General features: G+C 35.6%; 1 protein-coding gene across 3 annotated transcripts in view; it reads right to left on the bottom strand.

Annotated features, from left to right (window-relative positions):
- Positions 1-18,216, bottom strand: part of LOC121417266 — a 34,372-nt gene extending 16,156 nt beyond the window's left edge. For all 3 annotated transcript variants that reach the window (XM_041610906.1, XM_041610904.1, XM_041610905.1), the window contains exon 1: positions 18,019-18,216. The gene's annotated coding sequence lies outside the window, so the exon portion shown is untranslated. The remainder of the gene's footprint in view (positions 1-18,018) is intronic.
- Positions 18,217-21,021: the final 2,805 nt, after the last annotated feature.

Below are 21,021 nucleotides of genomic sequence, written 5' to 3'. Positions count from 1 at the left end.
TCATGATGGCGCGGTCACACAAACGAAATAACTCCAAACCGACCGATCGGACGTCATTGAAAAAAACGTAATTGCTTTCATCGGTTGCAAATTGATGTCATTCTGTGTGACTGCGCGTTAGTTTGCAATGTACAAACCACAAAGCAATAAAGTTGCTTTGATGTGGAAGGCTGCGGTTATGGAATCTATCGGAATTGATACCTATTGTCCTAGAAAATATATTATAAAAGGATTAATATTTCAAGAAATACATGTGTTTTTTTTACCAATATCGTGACTATCTTTTCGAAGTATTTCACCCTCTTTTTTTGCCCCCGTCATATTAACGAAACCGACCCCAGGCCGATCAAAGCTATTACGTTATTACTAATGACAAACAATCGATCGGATTGAAGTCAGTTCGCTGGTGTAACTGTACATTGTAGGCCCATACCTCATTTAAAACACTGCAAAAACTCCGGTGTTGATTTAACACCAGCCCGGAATCTATATATGTCCACACCAGAGAAGTATTGAAACAACACCAGTTTGGAATCAAACCGATGCTGTTTTAACACTAATTGGTGTTGTATGAACACCTTTTTTGGTGTTAGACCAAAACGAAACTGGAGTTGTTTAAAACTTTTGGCAGGGTGAAATTCCCCTGTAATGAATACATTCATACGAATGTGAATAAAATTTAATTAAGGTTTTCAGGAAAAAAATCTGACGATATCTCTTTAAATTTGATGGTTCATTTCTTCTATATTCTCTCCTTCCTTCACACATGTATCCATATATTTTTTTCATTCCCTTTTCCTCATCGATTCCCCAATTAATTAATGTTCGCTTCATTCTCTTGACAAAACTTTTCTTATATCCTTCCCCCTAACTATATAGTATGTAGGATCCATAGAGGAATGAATAATTTACTCCAATTTTTGTTTATACCCTATGAGGGGACCTTAAGCCGTCGGTCCTCAGGTTGCTTGCTTACAAGCATTCATGCTTTCTTCGCAATCAAGTAAAAAATCACCAATCACCAAGGAATTCATGGAGTCCAGAATTGAATTTCGTATATTTTCAAATGAATAATTTGCATTCATTCAATAAGACTTTATCTTGGTTTCTTTATTATAACCATGTATTGACCATGTTGTCAATAAAATTATTTTAACTTTTCAAAATGTCCATCAGAAAATTTGTAAGTCGGTCGGCGGGAATTCATGGAGTCCCGAATTGAATTTCGTATATTTTCAAATGAATAATTTGCATTCATTCTTTAAGACTTATCTTAGTTTCTTGTTTTCAACCATGCATTGACAATTATTGCGCTTTAACTTTTAAAAATGTCCATCGGAAAATGTGTAAGTCGGTCGGCGGGAATCCTCAAGCCAGGATTGCATACGTGTCCACGTCGTGTTTGAACACAGCTTGACCTCTAGGAAAAAAAATGTGTGGGAAAATAGACGACTTTTGGCTCAAAAGTCAGAAAGAAAAGGGCGTAGGTCATGCAGTGACTAAAGAAGACAGTCAATATGGGGATCGGCTTTGGGAGGACAATAGGTTAGCTTGTATTGTCATGTTCATTCATAACGGATAATTGAAAAGAATCGAAGATGATACGCATGATCGGACCATTACATAACCGGTATAGAAACACGTGGGACTTTTACAAAGGAGAGCCAAACAGAAATATCACATGAAAGGGCGTTAATTATTTAGGATAACGGTTCTGCGGGTTTCGCTTTAAGTCCATGAATACATTATACATGCTGGATGTATGTATTTATAACCGTTATACGAGTCATTGCACATATATGCATGGGCTTTAAAAATAGTGCTTTTTTTCGCCCAAGTTTCACACGTTAAAAAAAATCGTAATTTGGATGATTCCAGTGAAAAATATAAGGCTAATGACGATTTTTTAGCACGTGTGAAACCAAACTAGAATCACGAATGCTAATCATAATCACGAATTCAAATACTCTGGATGTGAATTCCAGTTAAGTTTCACTCAAATTACTGTACGAATATTTTCCGTGTGAAAGGTCTGATGATTCTAAAGACGAATTGCAATCATCGTATTCATTACAATAGTGATTCGAGATTCACGTGTGAAAAAAAGGTTATTTGGACAGGGCGGGAAAACGCGCATGATAGTGTGTGCATAAGGGGGGGGGGGGGGTATATAACTCAGTATATGGTTCATAATGAAATGTACAAAAAACAAATGGGTTCAATTTAGTGTGATATTTCATACAATAATTAGATGAAAGTAAAGTGGATGAAAATGTTTTCGCTGATGTAGTCCTAACATATAAAGTCATGTAAAGAAGGCATATCAACCTTTTCCGGGATAGAATCTACTAACAACTATTAAACCAAAAATAGAATTTATAATCTCGAGAGGAGTAGGGAGAATACACCACATTGTATAAGCCTGTCAATAGCTCTAACAAGTTGTTGTAATTGTTTAAATTTTTTAAACAACTTGTTAAAGGTATCATTGTTTAACTTTGTGAGCAGCCGATTTAAAAAAAAATCTCAAACCAAGATGAAACATGTGTACAAGTGCATGTATTAGAAGTAACAAACCCTGAAAACAACCATTATTGAGAATGAAAAGCTAAAACTACAAGGCAAACCCCAATTTTGTAAATAGGCGTCTTATAGACATAAGTGTATGGGATGAAATTAAGATGATGGTGTTTCCGGTCACTTTATATTTCAATTTTTGAAGCACTAAATGATTATTTTTGAACGCAATTTTTTCTGTGCTTCATTTTTGTAACATACCACAGACAAAGGTGACAAGTGTGACCTTCTAGCTCAGACTTTTAAAAGTCAAACCAATGTTAACCAATCACTTAAAAAAAATTAAACAGCTTTTAAAAAGTTTAAACAGTTGTTTAAAAAGTTTAAACTGTTGTTCAAAAAGTTTAAACATTCGTTTAAGATTTCAAACAGTAGCTGTTAGAGTGACGGGCTTTAACAACGTGCTTAAAATATTAAACATTGTTTTTTAACAGTGCAGCCAGCCCCTACTACCCGTAACCAAAATACGAAGAAAGAAGTAACCGAATCGTTTTAACCAAGACACCCTTTCCTCAACGATGGATCAAAATATTAATTACACCGAACCGAAGAACCGAATCTTGACACAACTGTCTTTACATACTTCCCGTCAATTCAAAATGTCATAACTTTGTTATTCCTTATCCGACTTTGATGAACTTTTCAGTGATTTATTTGCCTGAGGTTATACTTTTTTGCTCTTAAAATCACGTTGTTTTCACCCTGGGATACACCTGTAAGTTTAAGGTTTACAAAAGGTGTATGTTACAGTTGGTACATTCTACATCCGCAGTCGGCTGTTATTAACGAAATTCAAATTTTGAAGAAAAAAATGAAACCCCTCAATAACAAACAAACAAACAAATATTGTATATGCATACAACGTAAGACCCCTTCCGTAAATGGTAGAATCCAAGTATGTTATGTGTCAATTTTCAGAGATTTATTTCGTTATTACCAGAAAACGTGTAGATTTTGTTTGTAAATAAATCAAATGAAATAAAACATATTCACCCAAAACAACGAGCAACGATAAAAATTAACTTGTAGGAAGATAGGAAACTAATAGATAAAAAAGACAGACATTCGGTGTTCTTTCTCAAAATAGAGGTAGAATACATCCTCTTGAGCGGAATAGAAAAACAGATCACGAAACAATAATTGTTAACTTTGCCAGATCTATCTTAATACTTTTTTCTTCAAATTTATTTATTGAGACATGTTGTTTCGCTTAACTACCACGCCCACTGCGCGCTGTATATCAAAATTTTAAGATTAAAAATACATTCAATCATGCGATAACGATTTCTTTCATTTTTTTCCATAATTGTCGGAACTGTGAGAATGGGTGATCACCGTACCGTAATGTAGGCGATGTTGGGCGAATAATAAGACAGCGATGATGTTTTGTTATTACAAAATTACTGACATATTTCTTTGATTATATTTCACAACATGCGCACGAGGAATTTTGGATAGAATGATAATAAAATTCGGTTTTTGTTGTGGTTCACGGGACTGGCATAGAATTTGAACTAAAAGTGCATTTCTCATCATAGATAAGCTCTTTTAATAATTTCTGATGGGAATTGGCAAAAACCGGAACTGTATAGGCCTATACAGCCATGGTGACAGGTAACATCATCTAATATTGGTTTTTAGTATATGAAGAGCTCACTTGCAAAAGGGGTTAGGTCCATTTTTCATAAATTTTATTGTTTTCTGTCTCTAAACCTTTACTTTTTAATCACTCTGATGATACTAAAAAGACAATTTTAAATTCAAATGAAAACGTGAATGAAAGTGGCAAAGGAAAATCGCCTTTTTTTAATCAAAAGAGATTGGATTCATTTAAGTTTACTTGCAAAAGGGGTTAGGTCCACAATAATAATTATAAAATAAAGAAAAAATGAAGGCAGGTAGATTTCTTTTATACCCAATTTTATGTTCACATGATATGGTAGTACATCATGACCATTTAGTTTCTCATAAGAATATTGCAATAAGTGAGAATAAAAAACATGGTTTTTCTCGGAATGGTCCAAAGTGGACCTAACACATTTTGCAACTAAACTCTTCATAATATCATTAGCCTGGAAATTATATACCAAAACCTCTATTCAAACACGACCGTACGCAGAATATTTTTGCTTGGGGGGCGATCGATGCGCTAACTTTTTCGAAAAAACTTGAAAACAAGAGAACGAAGCGACCGAGCTTGAAATTGTGGTGCTTTTTAATTTTGTAAATTAAAATAGAAGGATTTCATGCATACGTTTGATGAATTTTGTGAAAATTATCAGTGAAAATTGTAAGTTTTCAAAATTTCGGGGGGGGGGGGGGGGGGCAGCTGCCCCCTGCTGCGTGCTACCATGTATCAAAAAGTAATTTAGATTTTAGTATTCCACGAAATGGAATACTATAATTGATGTAAATAGACCGACATATTTAAATTCTCCGGGATGGATATTCCGGATGACGTCACGTGACACTGTACATATCACTGCATTAAAACCCTCGCCACTGCATTCAATTGGAAGAAATATAAACATTTTATCGAACAGAAACAAGAATCGCAACCTTTCATTACAGATTCCACTGTGAAAACAAAATTAATTAAAAGAAGAACAATTAGTCATATTTGTTGACGGTAAAACAAGCCCCGATGAGTCACGCACGTTTAATGCTCAGCCACACATACGAAACCGACTCCGATCCGATGTCATTGGAAATAACATAAGGGCACGATTATTATTCCTTTTTGCGTGTGATTTTATAACATGTTTTCATTGTCTTCTCGCAAATCAAATACACAATAACAATATAATTCTCATAAGCAAATCATACAAACACTAAAGCACGGATCGCAGCGTTTACACACTAGTACAACGGTCACTGAGAATGAAAAAAAAAATATGAAGAACATTGCAACTTGTCTCTAATACCATGGAGCTAATACAGATTGAAATTCATAAAAAATCTAAATGATAAAAGAGAAAAACAAGGATAAAAATCCTTGTTTTTCTCTCTTTTCTCTTAAAAGCAAATTTGGTGTTAACCGGTGTACATAGAGGACCACACCAGTTAAATTACACCGATGTTACACATGCGCACGAGGAATTTTGGATAGAATGATAATAAAATTCGGTTTTTGTTGTGGTTCACGGGACTGGCATAGAATTTGAACTAAAAGTGCATTTCTCATCATAGATAAGCTCTTTTAATAATTTCTGATGGGAATTTGCAAAAACCGAAACTGATAGGCCTATACAGCCATGGTGACAGGTAACATCATTTACTATTGGTTTTCAGTATATGAAGAGCTCACTTGCAAAAGGGGTTAGGTCCATTTTTCATAAATTTTATTGTTTTCTGTCTCTAAACCTTTACTTTTTAATCACTCTGATGATACTAAAAAAGACAATTTTAAATTCAAATGAAAACGTGAATGAAAGTGGCAAAGGAAAATCGCCTTTTTTTAATCAAAAGAGATTGGATTCATTTAAGTTTACTTGCAAAAGGGGTTAGGTCCACAATAATAATTATAAAATAAAGAAAAAATGAAGGCAGGTAGATTTCTTTTATACCCAATTTTATGTTCACATGATATGGTAGTACATCATGACAATTTAGTTTCTCATAAGAATATTGCAATAAGTGAGAATAAAAACATGTTTTTTCTCGGAATGGTCCAAAGTGGACCTAACACCTTTTGCAACTAAACTCTTCATAATATCATTAGCCTGGAAATTATATACCAAAACCTCTATTCAAACACGACCGTACGCAGAATATTTTTGCTTGGGGGCGAACGATGCGCTAACTTTTTCGAAAAAACTTGAAAACAAGAGAACGAAGCGACCGAGCTTGAAATTGTGGTGCTTTTTAATTTTGTAAATTGAAATAGAAGGATTTCATGCATACGTTTGATGAATTTTGTGAAAATTATCAGTGAAAATTGTAAGTTTTCAAAATTTCGGGGGGGGGGGCAGCTGCCCCCTGCCCCTGCTGCGTGCTACCATGTATCAAAAAGTAATTTAGATTTTAGTATTCCACGAAATGGAATACTATAATTGATGTAAATAGACCGACATATTTAAATTCTCCGGGGATGGATATTCCGGATGACGTCACGTGACACTGTACATATCACTGCATTAAAACCCTCGCCACTGCATTTAATTGGAAGAAAATAATATAAACATTTTATCGAACAGAAATAAGAATCGCAACCTTTCATTACAGATTCCACTGTGAAAACAAAATTAATTAAAAGAAGAACAATTAGTCATATTTGTTGACGGTAAAACAAGCCCCGATGAGTCACGCACGTTTAATGCTCAGCCACACATACGAAACCGACTCCGATCCGATGTCATTGGAAATAACATAAGGGCACGATTATTATTCCTTTTTGCGTGTGATTTTATAACATGTTTTCATTGTCTTCTCGCAAATCAAATACACAATAACAATATAATTCTCATAAGCAAATCATACAAACACTAAAGCACGGATCGCAGCGTTTACACACTAGTACAACGGTCACTGAGAATGAAAAAAAAAATATGAAGAACATTGCAACTTGTCTCTAATACCATGGAGCTAATACAGATTGAAATTCATAAAAAATCTAAATGATAAAAGAGAAAAACAAGGATAAAAATCCTTGTTTTTCTCTCTTTTCTCTTAAAAGCAAATTTGGTGTTAACCGGTGTACATAGAGGACCACACCAGTTAAATTACACCGATGTTAAATTCAGTCTTAATTCAATATATAGGTGTTATTACAACACATTTGGTTGTTACATTTCCACTCTTTGGTGTTATGTTCAATCTCTAGAGTGTAACTTTAACACCTAAGTGTGTGGTCTTCTATTTACAACAACTGGTGTTAGTTTTGACACCATAATTTTTACAGTGCATAATTGGTTAAAAATCGTTTAACTTTATTCTGCTAGGGTAAAATACACAAGCCTGGTAAAACAAATAACGAATCATTTATTTTAAACATTATTCATAATCTAAACGAAAGTCATAATAATATAAATTATACAAATTATCGATCCCGAATCAATTTTGCCAGTGTAACGTGATAGGTCATTAAGACAAGGTTTAGGAGTGACTGAGGGATGTGGTAACGTGAACAAAACACGGAAAAGGGAAGCGGAATGAAGGTTTTAATTTTGTCAAACTGTTGTCAGTCAAGCAATATCACAAAACGAGCACTCGTGCATTCAAATTCCAAAGTGAAGCGAAACAAAAGAAAATGCCAGTGAAAAGGCAAAAAGGTGCGCCAGCGCCTGAAAAATAAAGTTGAGCGAAAACATGTTCGGATTGTTTTAAAGATAATATGATGCAAAACTTTTTAAAAGGAATATTAGTTTGAGTCCTAAACAAGTACACTCTCAAAAACGAAGAGCTAATTTACCTCTTATTTCTTTAGAGTGTAAATAATACTACATAATAATAATAATAATTATTAATCGGGGGGGGGGGAGTTGAGCCCCGAACCCCTAAATTATACAACAGCGAACGGAAGATTACATAATGTTACCACTATCCTATCTTATTTACACAGAACTACCAATAACCTTGACCGCACAAAAAGTTTTTACTTTCAACTGGTGGGTGCTTCATAAAGCTGTCCATACGTTAAGAACGACTTTAAGAACGACTGGTGATTCTTTCTATATAGTTAATGCGCAAAATAATCACCAATGAACATTTAAGGGTGAATATCGTTAAAGGGGAAGTTCTCCCTGAAGAAAACTTTGTTGTAAAAATAGCAGAAAAAATAGTAAAAAATATTGGTGAAGGTTTGAGGAAAATCTGTTAAAGAGTAAGAAAGTTATTAGAGTTCAAAATTTTGGATTTGTGACGTCATAAACGAGCAGCTGCCCCATGTGTTATGTAATATAAAATGTATGAATTTCAAATTTTGTATGGTTCCTGATGAATTAATTTTGTTTTCTTGTCATGATCGAGTGTGAAATGATTTGTCTATTGTTATACAAAAGTTACAGTGAAAACCATTTTAAATTTTCTGAGAAAATGACATTTCATTGATTTTTTACCATTCGCTATGTAGGAATGCTGCTCGCATATGACGTCACAAATCAAATAATTGAAATTCTAATAACTTTTTTATTATTTGATGAATTTTTCTCAAACCTTCGGCAATATTTTTTAAATTTTTTCTGCTATTTTTACAATAAACTTTTTGTCAGGGTGAACTTCCCCTTTAACCACAAGAAAGGATTTAAAGTTACTTTTATCTTTCGAACAGCTTACATGTATGTTACACGATGTCACGGGGAATAATATAATCCATATTTATAATTTATGCTATCTTGTTCTGCAATCCATACGTTAGGATTTTTTTGTTGAGCTTTTCCATGTCTCATTTCGTTTCAAACTTCGTAAAAGTTTCGTGTGAAAAAAATAATATCCTTCGAATCCATGACAAAGCTTTTATTAAACCATGAATACGATTCTGATTATTGTGTTTCGCATCGTTCACTATTTTTATTCTTTCACCTATTAGGCCGTCCTATTGGAATTTTCCCTCCTACCCCTCACTATGACGTCACAATGGGCATATTAAAAAGTTGAAAATCTGACGTCATAATGGAATCTGATAGAGTCGTGATACTCATAATTTATTTTGAGGTTTTTTTTGACAAGAAACTATTCATTGTAAAATAGAAATTCTCTCAAGTATCACTCTCGAACATACACTGCAAAAACTCTGGTGTTGATTTAACACCAGCCCAGAATCTATATATGTCCACACCAGAGAAGTATTGAAACAACACCAGTTTGGAATTAAACCGATGCTGTTTTAATACTAATTGGTGTTGTACAAACACCTATCTGGTGTTAGACCAAAACGAAACTGATGTTGTTTAACACTTCTCTGGTGCGGACATACATACACTCTAAAAAATCGAATGTTAAATCAAGATTTGAAAGGTTGGAGGAGTGACAACCTTTTCCAACTGTTACATCCAACCTTGTATAAAGCTGAATTCAATTAACATTTTAAGTGTTGGGTAGAACCATTTAAATTGGTAAATGCAACATTTAGAAAATGTTGTCACTCCTCCAACCTTTCAAATGTTAAGTTAACATTATTTTCTTGTTTTTAGAGTGTAGATTCCGGGCTGGTGTTAAATCAACACCAGAGTTTCTGCAGTGTATTCAAATCTGAGCAGATTGTAAAATGTGGGGATTATGCCTTTGAAGGTATAGAAGATAATGATGAAATGTAATGTTGAAGAAAAAGAAATGAATGGGAAAGCCCCTCTATGATAGGAACAATCGCTTTCAGGAAGATGGTAAATATTTTCTGGTTCCATGGCCCGGGTTAGCTCAGTTTCACCCTACTTAATTGTTCTTTCCCTAAGTTCATTTTGATTGAAAACAATCACATTATTGCCCTAGTCACACAAACGAAACCGATTACTAACCGACCTATGAAAAGCCATTGGAAATAACGCAATAACGTCGATCGGTTTGCAGTCGGTTTCTTGTGTGACCGTGGTATCGTTCCAGTCACACTACACAAACCGACTCAACCCGATCAAAGTTATTACGTTACTGCCAATGGCACGTCAACGACCGGTTTAGAACCGGTTTCATTGGTGTAACTGTGCGAAGTGCATGGAAACAATATCCGGAACCACTTGATTTAAAAAAGCAAAACGCAAAAAAAAAATGTTCGCTGTTTTGTTTTCTCTTCAAGCTTATCAAATGGAACTTATACATAATAAAACCCTTGCTTTACACGATAATTAGATTCGATAGTAGTTCATAACTTTTCGAATGACAACTTTAATGAGAATATTTATAATGAAATACATTGTAGATTTATATGAAAATGAAACAACGAAATCAAACCATGATTTCCATAATCCGAATGTTCACGGTCCCAATATATATAGCGACCGACTCCTCGATCAGCCCGCTTTGTGCCTGCATAGCTTACAGTTTCATTTTCTAAACTCATTCACGGATTTTAATTTCAGCTAGAAATAGAAATATTGACATTGAAACTGAGTTAACCCGAGAACAAGCGTGATGGTGTTAAGGGTTCTTTTGTCGAAATGATTTTACTTCTATGGTTCCTAGTTTCATTATCTGAATCTATTCACAATTAATTTTCTTTTAAATTACATCTATAATTTGAAGTGTGGCAAGAAAATGCGACAATGAAATCAAACATACAATTTTTGTTATAGGTACTATATGTTGGGGGCCTACGCCTTTAGGATTCTAGGTCTGTAGTTTCTAGTTTCATTTTCTAATTTAGAATATTGAAATAAATGATGGAGACGCGAAAAAAAATCAAACATTATTTCGAAACAGAGGGGGGCTTACGCCCATATAGGGAATGTTTATGTACAGTTTGCAGTTCTGCTCTTCATGTTCTAAATTTATTCACGGATCTATTGTTTGAATATTATGTTTGTTGTTTTTATCGAAAATGAAAAACGAGTAATAAATGGGACAAAAGTGAATCGAATTAGACAAACCCAATGATATACTACTAAATTATATTTTAATCAACCATATGCCCTTTTGTTGATTTATCCCCTTCTTCTTTGTAATGGGAAGAACGGGGTCCCGTAAGACAAAGCTTCAATCGCAATCATCGTAGAAACTATTTGTTATTTTTCTTTTAATTTATTGATTGCATTGGCTACATTTACAAATCGTGAAAATCAAGCGTACGGTTGATCGCTAACCTTTGTGTTACGGGATCCTGGGGAGCGTTTCATCAACATTTTTTTTCCGACAAGATGTCAGATCTGACAACTTTCCCTGATTCTGATTGGCTGAGAGGTGCTGTTACTATGGTAATTGTCGGATGAAACAGGACTTGTCAGATAATATCCTTTCATGAAACGCTCCCCAGGACAGGAGTTGACGACTTGATTTCTGCAATGCACACACAGAATTGTGTAAGTAGTATAGAAATCTATACAACCACTGGTTATCCCGTGCCTCAGCTAATAATTGGTTAAAACTTAACCAACTGTAAGTTGTCTAAAGTTTATACAGCAATTGCTTAAATGTTTTAAGCAATTATAAGATAAAGGTGTTATACAATTGTGTTGCTTGAACTTTGAACTTTAGGAGTTGGTTAAAGGAGTTGCATAAATATTAGGCCATTATTGGTTAATTTGATTATTTTAACCCACACTAATTGCTTAGATTAAAGAGGTTGTTACTATTCTTCCAACCTGGGGACTTGATGTCCTGATTGGGCAGTTTAAAGTAGTTTACCGTATATTTGAGCGTAGTGTTCACCGTAGTATGGAGGAGAGGGAAGGATGGGGGGGGGGGGAGGGGTGCAAGTCCATCTTAACCCCCCCCACACCTCGCTGTAAGACCATGGCCAAAATAAGAGCGTTTATTGGGGAGGGGTAAACTTACTCTGCTGCATGGACCAATGTATAACCTCTCACAATTTTTGGATTGCCTTTAATGCCCCGTTGGATATGTTCTGAAGTTGTTATTCCTCTTCTTATAGGGTGAACAATAGAATACCTGGCCGGGGTTCAAGAGCAACACAATGTAGGTGAAACACCTTCTTATGTGCGAACTTGTTAGGAAATTTGCTCAACAACATGAAGAAAAGCGGTACATGCATGCATGCAATGAGGTCTGGTACGGTCACATCAACGAAAATCCATCAGTGATATACCAGTCGAAATAATGTATTAGCTCCGATTGATGTGGGTGTTGTGATCGGGGCAATAAAATGGAGCAAAAGTTTGGAAGTGACACCTGTGTCTTGTGCAAATATTATGTCTTAACATGCCAACTTGTTAGGAAATTCCGGGGAAATTCGCTCAACATGAACTAGAGTGTTATAAACTAAACGCTGTACAAAATCTCTTTCAACTTCTTTTATCACAGAGATCAATTCGTTATTTTAATGCCGTCTAGATGGCAGAGGGGGCATGGCCCCTACCTTACTGGCTAGAACACAGTGCGCCACAGTGTGTTCACAGTGTGGAACACAATATGAAATCACCGGCACACTGATCAATTTGTATCACATATTCACATAGTCAACCATGTGAACACGTAGGCTGTGAACGGTCAAACTGTCGAGGTGTCAACACTGTGCAAAATACCTTCACACTTTTGAATTTGAGAATTGTAAATGTGAATAACATGTTCACACAGTCCACTAAATAAATACATGGTGATTACACTGTGTTCTTTTCAGCTGCAGGGAACGTTTCACAACTAATAAAAATGAGAAAATGGAAGAAAAGGGAACGGAAAGAGGGTAAAATATGACACTATCTCTGATTGCGTCAAAATCCATCACAGAATTTGATTTTAAAGCATTTTTATCGATCGCTTGATTCGCTTCGCTCGCTCGCAGCTCTTAAGACTTCTTGCCCCATAAGGCATATCTGGTTCCTCTAAATGTTGATTACACTACTGTTAAGGGCTGCTATATGCCTATCTGGGTAACCAAATTCATTTTTTTTTATTACAATGTAAATGTCATTCCATTTATCAATTCTGTCTTCTTTTGTCAGTCTATGGGAGAACTGTCTCAAAGACTGGAAACGAGACACTTCTTGTTCATTTTGATCATAATAAGTCTAGTAAAAAGGTAGACATAGCACATTAGTCACATTTCATTACCTTCGAGGCAACAATAAAATGGTTTCGCTGGGAGCTAACCCATGCATGGAAATACAATTGAAGTTAGGTAGTGAAACCAGGTCGGGTCCTAGACTGGAAAGAACAAAGTGCGTGTTCCACAGTGTAAGCCACAGTGTGTTCACAGTATGAAACACAACTTATATTAAATCACCTTCACACTGTCAAATTCCAGCATTTCAGCAGTGTGGATCACATATTCGCATTGTTGACCATGTGAACACGCTATGATGTGTCACACTGCCAAGGTGTCCACAGTGTAAAAATATCTCCACACTGTTGAATTTGAGCATTTTAACATTTGTTAATCACATTTTCACATTGCCGACCATACTTGTGAACACGCTTGGAGAGTCACACTGTCGAGGTGTCCACAGTGTGACAATATCTCCACACTGTTGAATTTGAGCATTTCAACAGTGTGGATCACAAATTCACATAGTCGAACATGTGAACACGCTGTGAACAGTCACACTGTCAAGGTGTCCACAGTGTAAAATATCTCCACACTGTTGAATTTGAGCATTTTAACAGTATGAATCACATATTCACATTGCCGACCATGTGAACACGCTATGATGTGTCACATTGCCAAGGTGTCCACAGTGTAAAAATATCTCCACACTGTTGAATTTGAGCATTGTTAAAGTGTGGATCACAAATTCACATAGTCGAACATGTGAACACGCTGTGAACAGCCACAATGTCGAGGTGTCCACAGTGTAAAATATCTCCACACTGTTGAATTTGAGCATTTTAACTGTGTGGATCACATATTCACATTGCCGACCATGTGAACACGCTATGATGTGTCACATTGCCGAAGTGTCCAAAGTGTGAAAATATCTCCACACACACAGCAAAAACTATGGTGTTAACCGGTGTAGATAGAGGACCACACCAGTTCTTTACACTAGTGTTAAATTGGTGGTGTTATTTTTACACCTATAGGTGTTATTACAACACCTTTGGTTGTTACATTTACACTCTTTGGTGTTATGTTCAATCTCTAGGGCGTAATTTTAACACCTCAGGGTGTGGTCCTCTATAAACACCAATTGGTGTCAGTTTTAACACCACAGTTTTTACAGTGCATATTCACGTTGTTGACCATACCTGTGAACACGCTACGAAGAGTCACACTGTCGAGATGTCCACAGTGTGAAAATATCTTCACACTGTCAAATATCAGCATTTCAACAGTGTGACTCTCATATTCACATTGTCGACCATGTGAACCCGATGTGAACAGTCACACTGTTGAGGTGTGACACCGCTGAATTTGAGCATTTGAACAGTGTGAATAATATTTTCACATAGGCAGCCATTTGAACACACTGTGAACACACTGTGAGATACAGTGTTTTTCTTTCAGGCTTGGGTGGGGGGTGCCAGTTCAAGACGTAAACTAATCGAGAATACAACACTTTGATCACGTAGTAATATGATGCGATCATAGACTCTCTTCTATTCTTCACACCACAATATTTGCCAAGAAATCAAATGCTATTATCATGCTATAATGCTTTAAAGGAAGGGAGGTGTGTGTGTGTGTGTGGGTGTGTGATATTCGATTAAGCGTGTGTGGGTGAGCCCTTTAAAGATTAACCACACGTTGAATGTAGGCAAATAATAATAATGACAAAGAAGTGATTCCTGACTCGTGTATTTACACACAAAATATTTCCACTGTTTCAAGTTGCCTACGCATTTTATTCAAGTGCATACCATACGGTCCATCGATGACTTAAAATCAGATGTAGACGTATGACATTTTTTTTTACATTCTAACAATCTGATTGAAACATATTTATACCTGATAAATTTGGAAAAATTGGTAGTACATGTATAACTTCACACATTTGTATACTTTCTCCCATACGTGTACTTATCAAAGCAATAGCCTTGATCCAGCTGAGGCATGGCGGCTTGTCATTGTTCAAAACCCACCTTCACCCGACAAAGGAAATTATAATTGGTAATTTGGTATGGTGTCAAAAATCTGTCTATATGACGGTCAGTCGGATTTGGGTTGCCCTAGCCACTAACCCGTCTCTGTGGTCTAGTGGTTAAGGCACCTGCGTTCAAAGCTGGGGGCCCGGGTTCGATTCCCTGCAGAGACATTTTTCGGCATCACCAATTTTTCCAAAGGGTAGATAGCTCTGGGGAACCTTGATTTAAGCTACGCCTACCATTGTTCTCTTCATCCATTTCTTTCACACACACTATATATATATATATATATATACATATATCGACATAATACATTTTGAAATGTGGGAGACCTCCATCTTAAGTTTTAGAGCTTGAAATTGATAAAGGCCTCAATAGGAAAGGGGAAGGAAACCAGACAAACAGTGTAATAAAAGAGACTTATATTTTGTTGCACATAATAATAGGAATATTACCAAAAAAAAAGTAGATAGGGAAAGAAAAATTCAAATGAGAAAGTTACAATCATGTTGATAAAAGTGAAAGTGCAAGTGCGGGGGGGGGGGGGGTGTAATATCGGTTGTTACGAAACGAAACACACAGAGATTTTAAGCATTATATTTTACACTGTAAAAACTGCGGTGGTAAAAACTGACACAAATTGGTGTTAATAGAGGACCACACCCTGAGGTGTTAAAATTACACCCTAGAGATTAAACATAACACCAAAGAGTGTAAATGTAACAACATAAGGTGTTGTAATAACACCTATAGGTGTAAAATTAACACCACCAATTTAAAACCGGTGTAAAATAACTGGTGTGGTCCTCTATGTACACCGGTTAACACCACAGTTTTTGCTGTGTGTATTTCTCTTCAAAACAGCGTTGAAAGAATAAAGTGTAGAGCATAACTTAAACTTAATGTCAGGTGATACATTATTCCATGAATGTTTTGATCGGAAAAATTCAGCCTTCGTCGTTTCTTGCCCATACATACCAATGAATCAAGTACAGTATGCTATCCAGCTAACAATGTGCCAATTATTGTGTGTAAACATTTCAATTCCAATTTCAATTCTGAATTCATTATGACAAATTGCATCCATAAAGCAAGCTCGGAGACGCATATTTCCAAGGTAAATAATACATGAATATTATAAAAGTAAAAGGCGTTTGATTTAGGTTATGATAATACTAAATTAAATGAATAAATAAACACAAGTCATTCTCGGTTAAAATACGAATATCAAAATAAAGAAAATATCGGGTGGAAAATGTATAGATAAAATTCCTGAAGTATTTCTCAAAGTGAATAAAATCACGAACATGAATTTATCATACCAAGAAAAAACAAATAAACGAAGAAACTGTTTTCAAATTTATGTTCAACCGCTTATATTCTCCCTCTCTCTAAGAATAGTTAATTTTCACTCGTTTTGACCCCCCCCCCCTTAGAAGTGCATGAATAACTCAATTTGGTTGAATTTAGAGTGAATAACGGATATTTCACACAAATTTCACTTGCCAAAAAGGGTGAAATTCACTCAACAATAATTGAGAGTCACTTGAATTAATCTTAATCTAGTGAATTTCAATCCGATGCGTGATATGTTCGCTCGATTTATTTGAAGTGTAGTTTTCAATTCAGATTGAACAGATCGAGCCATACCAAGGATATTTTGAGAAGAAGAAGAAGAAGAAAGAAGGAGAAGAAGAAGTAGTAGTAGAAGAAGAAGAGAAGAGAATAAGAAGAAGGAGATAAAGAAGAAGAAGAAGGAGAGGAAGAAGAAGCTAAAGAGAGAAAATAACAGAACTAGCTGTTTTCAAATTAAACATTGTCTAACCGCCGACATATAGAGTTCGTTTTCGACTCAGAAAGGCTTAGGCCCCTTCTCGTATTTACTTTTCCAATATACTCGGGTCAAGATATATCAGCATGATCGTGTAAGTATACTCCAGACATTTTAACTAGTATTTCCAGTGATAATTTGATAAGAGGTGTCTCAATTTGGCGCGGACTAAAGTTCCTCACTCGGGGTATTATAGGGGGCAAGAAAATGTGTTTTATATCAAATTTCTGAGAAAGGGGGAGGGGGGGGGGGTGGCAGGCGCCGCTTGAACTTTCCTACTTGTGATAATAATAAACCTCATCCCCCCCAAAAAAAGATAGAGAATTGAACTCAACAATAAGATAAAACGATGGAAAGACGGAAGTTATTTAAGAAATTGTTGGAAATGTGGTATTATATCGATGGGGGAAGAAGCAAGAGAGTACTCAGCAAAATACTACTATTCAGAAATTATAATTGTTTTGCCCAAAATAAATGGCGCCGCTAAAACAGTTGTAACCACATGATACATTTTTAACGAACACTGGAAACACGTTGGTTTAGGCCTACTAAAGGCCAATAGCGCGATAGATTACTCCCATGTAAAAATAACAGAAATATAAAAATAGGTATACTCTATTCTAGTTAATAATACTATTATGACAAAGTTCATTATGACACTTTTTTGAAAGTAACATGAGTCGTTAACCGGCATTAGGTATATGCCCTGCTAAATAAATAATGCAAAAGGCCTATATGATTCTGCATGCGTTCATTTTTCGAAGTATATAGGCCTATATACTACCGGTATATACTTCGCGCTCTTTCACGCCATTCATTCTCCAGCCATCTCATTGTAAAGTGTGCTATTCACATATACCAACGAACAACCTGCATTACACGACAGAGAATAGAATAATAGGCCTAACACCAAACTTCATTCAACTCTTAAAAAGAACCTCGTCAATATATGCAAAAGCAGTCAAATATTTTAATATCAACCTTACCTTGAATATATTTTGTATACAATCTATATCCTTAGGAGTATGTTTAAGTCTTGGAGTACTTTCAGAAAGTGTCTTCGTTCAGAGGTGGACCTTTCGAACTTACAAGGTCAATATTTGTCTGTATGCGAAAGTTGATCCGTTCCGAAAACTTGGAATAGATTCCCCAAACTATTCGATCGCGAGCGCCAATTATACGTTGTATTGGTGGTAGAACGGCGACCAGTTGAACTTACTTTGCCGTTCTGCACGCACCCCTTAACTAATACTAGTCTCATATTACTAGACCTTTGTGTGGGTATCATGAGTATGAAACTCCCAGATCGTATGAAATTTAAAGTTGAAGTCTACCAAAACATAGAGACGGTTTCCTTCAAATAGAGATAAATCAAACAAGCAAAACGCTAAAAATTTCATCAAAATCAGATGTAAAATAATAAAGTTATGACATTTTCAAGTTTCGCTTATTTTCACAGAACAGATTATATGCACATCCCGGTCGATATGCAAACTTGACAGGCAGACTTTCTTTTACTGATGACGCTACCCACTCACTATTTCTTTTGTATTTTATTATTTAAAATATAAAAATTCTAATGTTATCATCATTGTAATGGGAAACAACATTGTATTCCTCCGTGAAAATGTGGAATCACCATCATTTTAACAATTTACAAGTTGGTACTTATTGTAAAATCTGTAAAAATCGAAATATTGCATAATTCAAACAAAATAGTGAGTGAAGGACCCTCCCCGAGGACATTATCAACTCTCTCATTTCAGGAAAGAGCACAGTAAACATAAGAAACGTTCAACTTCATACAAAATTTTGATACTTTTGGTTTCCCATACTTAAACCACAACTTTAAACCTGAGTTTAGGTTCAACTTCATACAAAATTTTGATACTTTTGGTTTCCCATACTTAAACCACAGCTTAAACCTGAGTTTAGGTTCAACTTCATACAAAATTTTGATACTTTTGGTTTCCCATACTTAAAACACAACTTAAACCTGAGTTTAGGTTCAACTTCGTACAAAATTTTGATACTTTTGGTTTCCCATACTTAAACCACAACTTAAACCTGAGTTTAGGTTCAACTTCATACAAAATTTTGATACTTTTGGTTTCCCATACTTAAACCACAACTTAAACCTGAGTTTAGGTTCAACTTCAAGCAAAATTTTGATACTTTTGGTTTCCCATACTTAAACCACAACTTTAAACCTGAGTTTAGGTTCAACTTCATACAAAATTTTGATACTTTTGGTTTCCCGTACTTAAACCACAACTTTAAACCTGGGTTTAAGTTAATCCTAACTTCAGAATACGGGACTAAGAGGCTTTTTTATGGTAAGTCTTGTCAGTGTAAAGCTTTACCTAGGTAGGGACATAACTTACATTATCATAACAGGAAGATATTTCAAGCCTTTGGCTAAAAACCTTTTTTTTGTCCAGTTTGCGACCGTCATTGCATAAAATTTAGGAAGCTTATAACACAATGTTATTTTATGCAGTCCATCTTTCTTCCCGTTCTCTATTTTTCAATCCTCGGCAGCCCGGTCGTGTTATTAAGTTTTTCTTTCTTTTTTTTGTTTCTTGTCCCTAGTTTTCTTCGTTTTTCAATTAGCTTTGTGCTGCTTCTATTCTAAGTTCATCTCCCGCTTTTGCTTGCCATCTTGTCAGCTTTTGATTTATTTCCCTTCTTAATAATCATTCTAAATTTATGTATTAGTATTTCAGGAAGCTTTGATCTTTCTCACATCATGTTCTTCTTTCATTCCTTGCCCCGCTTTCCTTCTCTTTTCCATGTCTTATATTTTTTCTTAGTTTTCTTTTCAACTTTTCCCTTTCCCCCTTTCCCTTTCTTTCTTCCTCCTTTTTTTAAATTCATTAAAAAAATAATTTTCCCCGGTGAAATCCGCCGGGGGGGGGGGGCAGACAGCCTCCAGCCTGTTGCGCCACTGTTCAGTCAGTGGACTAGAGTTTCACCTTAAAACTTGAAAGCAGACAAAACCTTAATAAGCTTCCAAGTGAAAGTTTGAGAAAAGGTTGTAATTATAAAGGTAATGTAATTATGTTACACAACCTTTCTATACCGTTGTGACTTCCACTATTCTCTTCTCTTGATTTGAATATTGTATCGAAAATTGTTGACCATAATTTTTCAAGAATGTGATCTAAGATTCTAAGTATTGTTAATGTTTCTTAACTACTAACTGTAAGGGGTCCACTATATTTCTCTCTCTTAGTATTTATAGTTATTCCTATATTTATATATTTGATTTGTAACTTTGTGTCTCACTGTAATTGCCAATGTAAATGTTTGTTTGTAAAATTGAGAATGGTCCAATATGTGTGGATTTTGATGAATAAATCTTGAAGCTTGATACTCTTTAGCAGCAAAGGGTGAGGTGGCTGATAAATAATGATAATAAAAAAAAAGTTTCATGTCATTTTTGGTGTTCTTGAAGGTCATTTTGGGATGTTAAAAATGGGAGCACTGTGTCCCTACCCCACCCCCACAGCACTTGAGGGGTCCACTCGGGATCAAATGATATTCTGGACTACCCCACCCCTCATAAATAAAGCACTAAATCAATAATAGAAAAAATACATATATACTGGAATACAAGAGTCTGTACTCGACGACTACTAACTATACATGAAAGCCGATAGATAGACTCGGTTACGTGGTGCGCACAAAAGAACAGAGAGCATCTTCTATTGTCAGGGGCGTGGCTTTATTCATAAGTTCACTGGGACTGGTCTTTTATTCCACACCCAAAACTCTCATGGGGTAACGGGGAGACAAGATCCCCTGTATCGGTATGGAGATAAACCAGTGGACGATGTCTGCCTTGAGCTTTGTAAGATTACAAGTGGGGGATGAATGAAACTGTGGTGGGTGTTTTGTAGTAAAGCGTAGTTTGTTGGAAATTGTAAAGGAATACACAAAAGCGACATCGGTTACGGCTGAACAATTCGACGATATTTCAGAAAAGA

The sequence above is a fragment of the Lytechinus variegatus genome, chromosome 6 (assembly GCF_018143015.1).
Source record: "Lytechinus variegatus isolate NC3 chromosome 6, Lvar_3.0, whole genome shotgun sequence".
Lineage (NCBI taxonomy): Eukaryota > Metazoa > Echinodermata > Echinoidea > Temnopleuroida > Toxopneustidae > Lytechinus > Lytechinus variegatus.
Note: the sequence above shows the minus strand (reverse complement) of the source record. Positions and strands in the feature narration are given on the sequence as shown.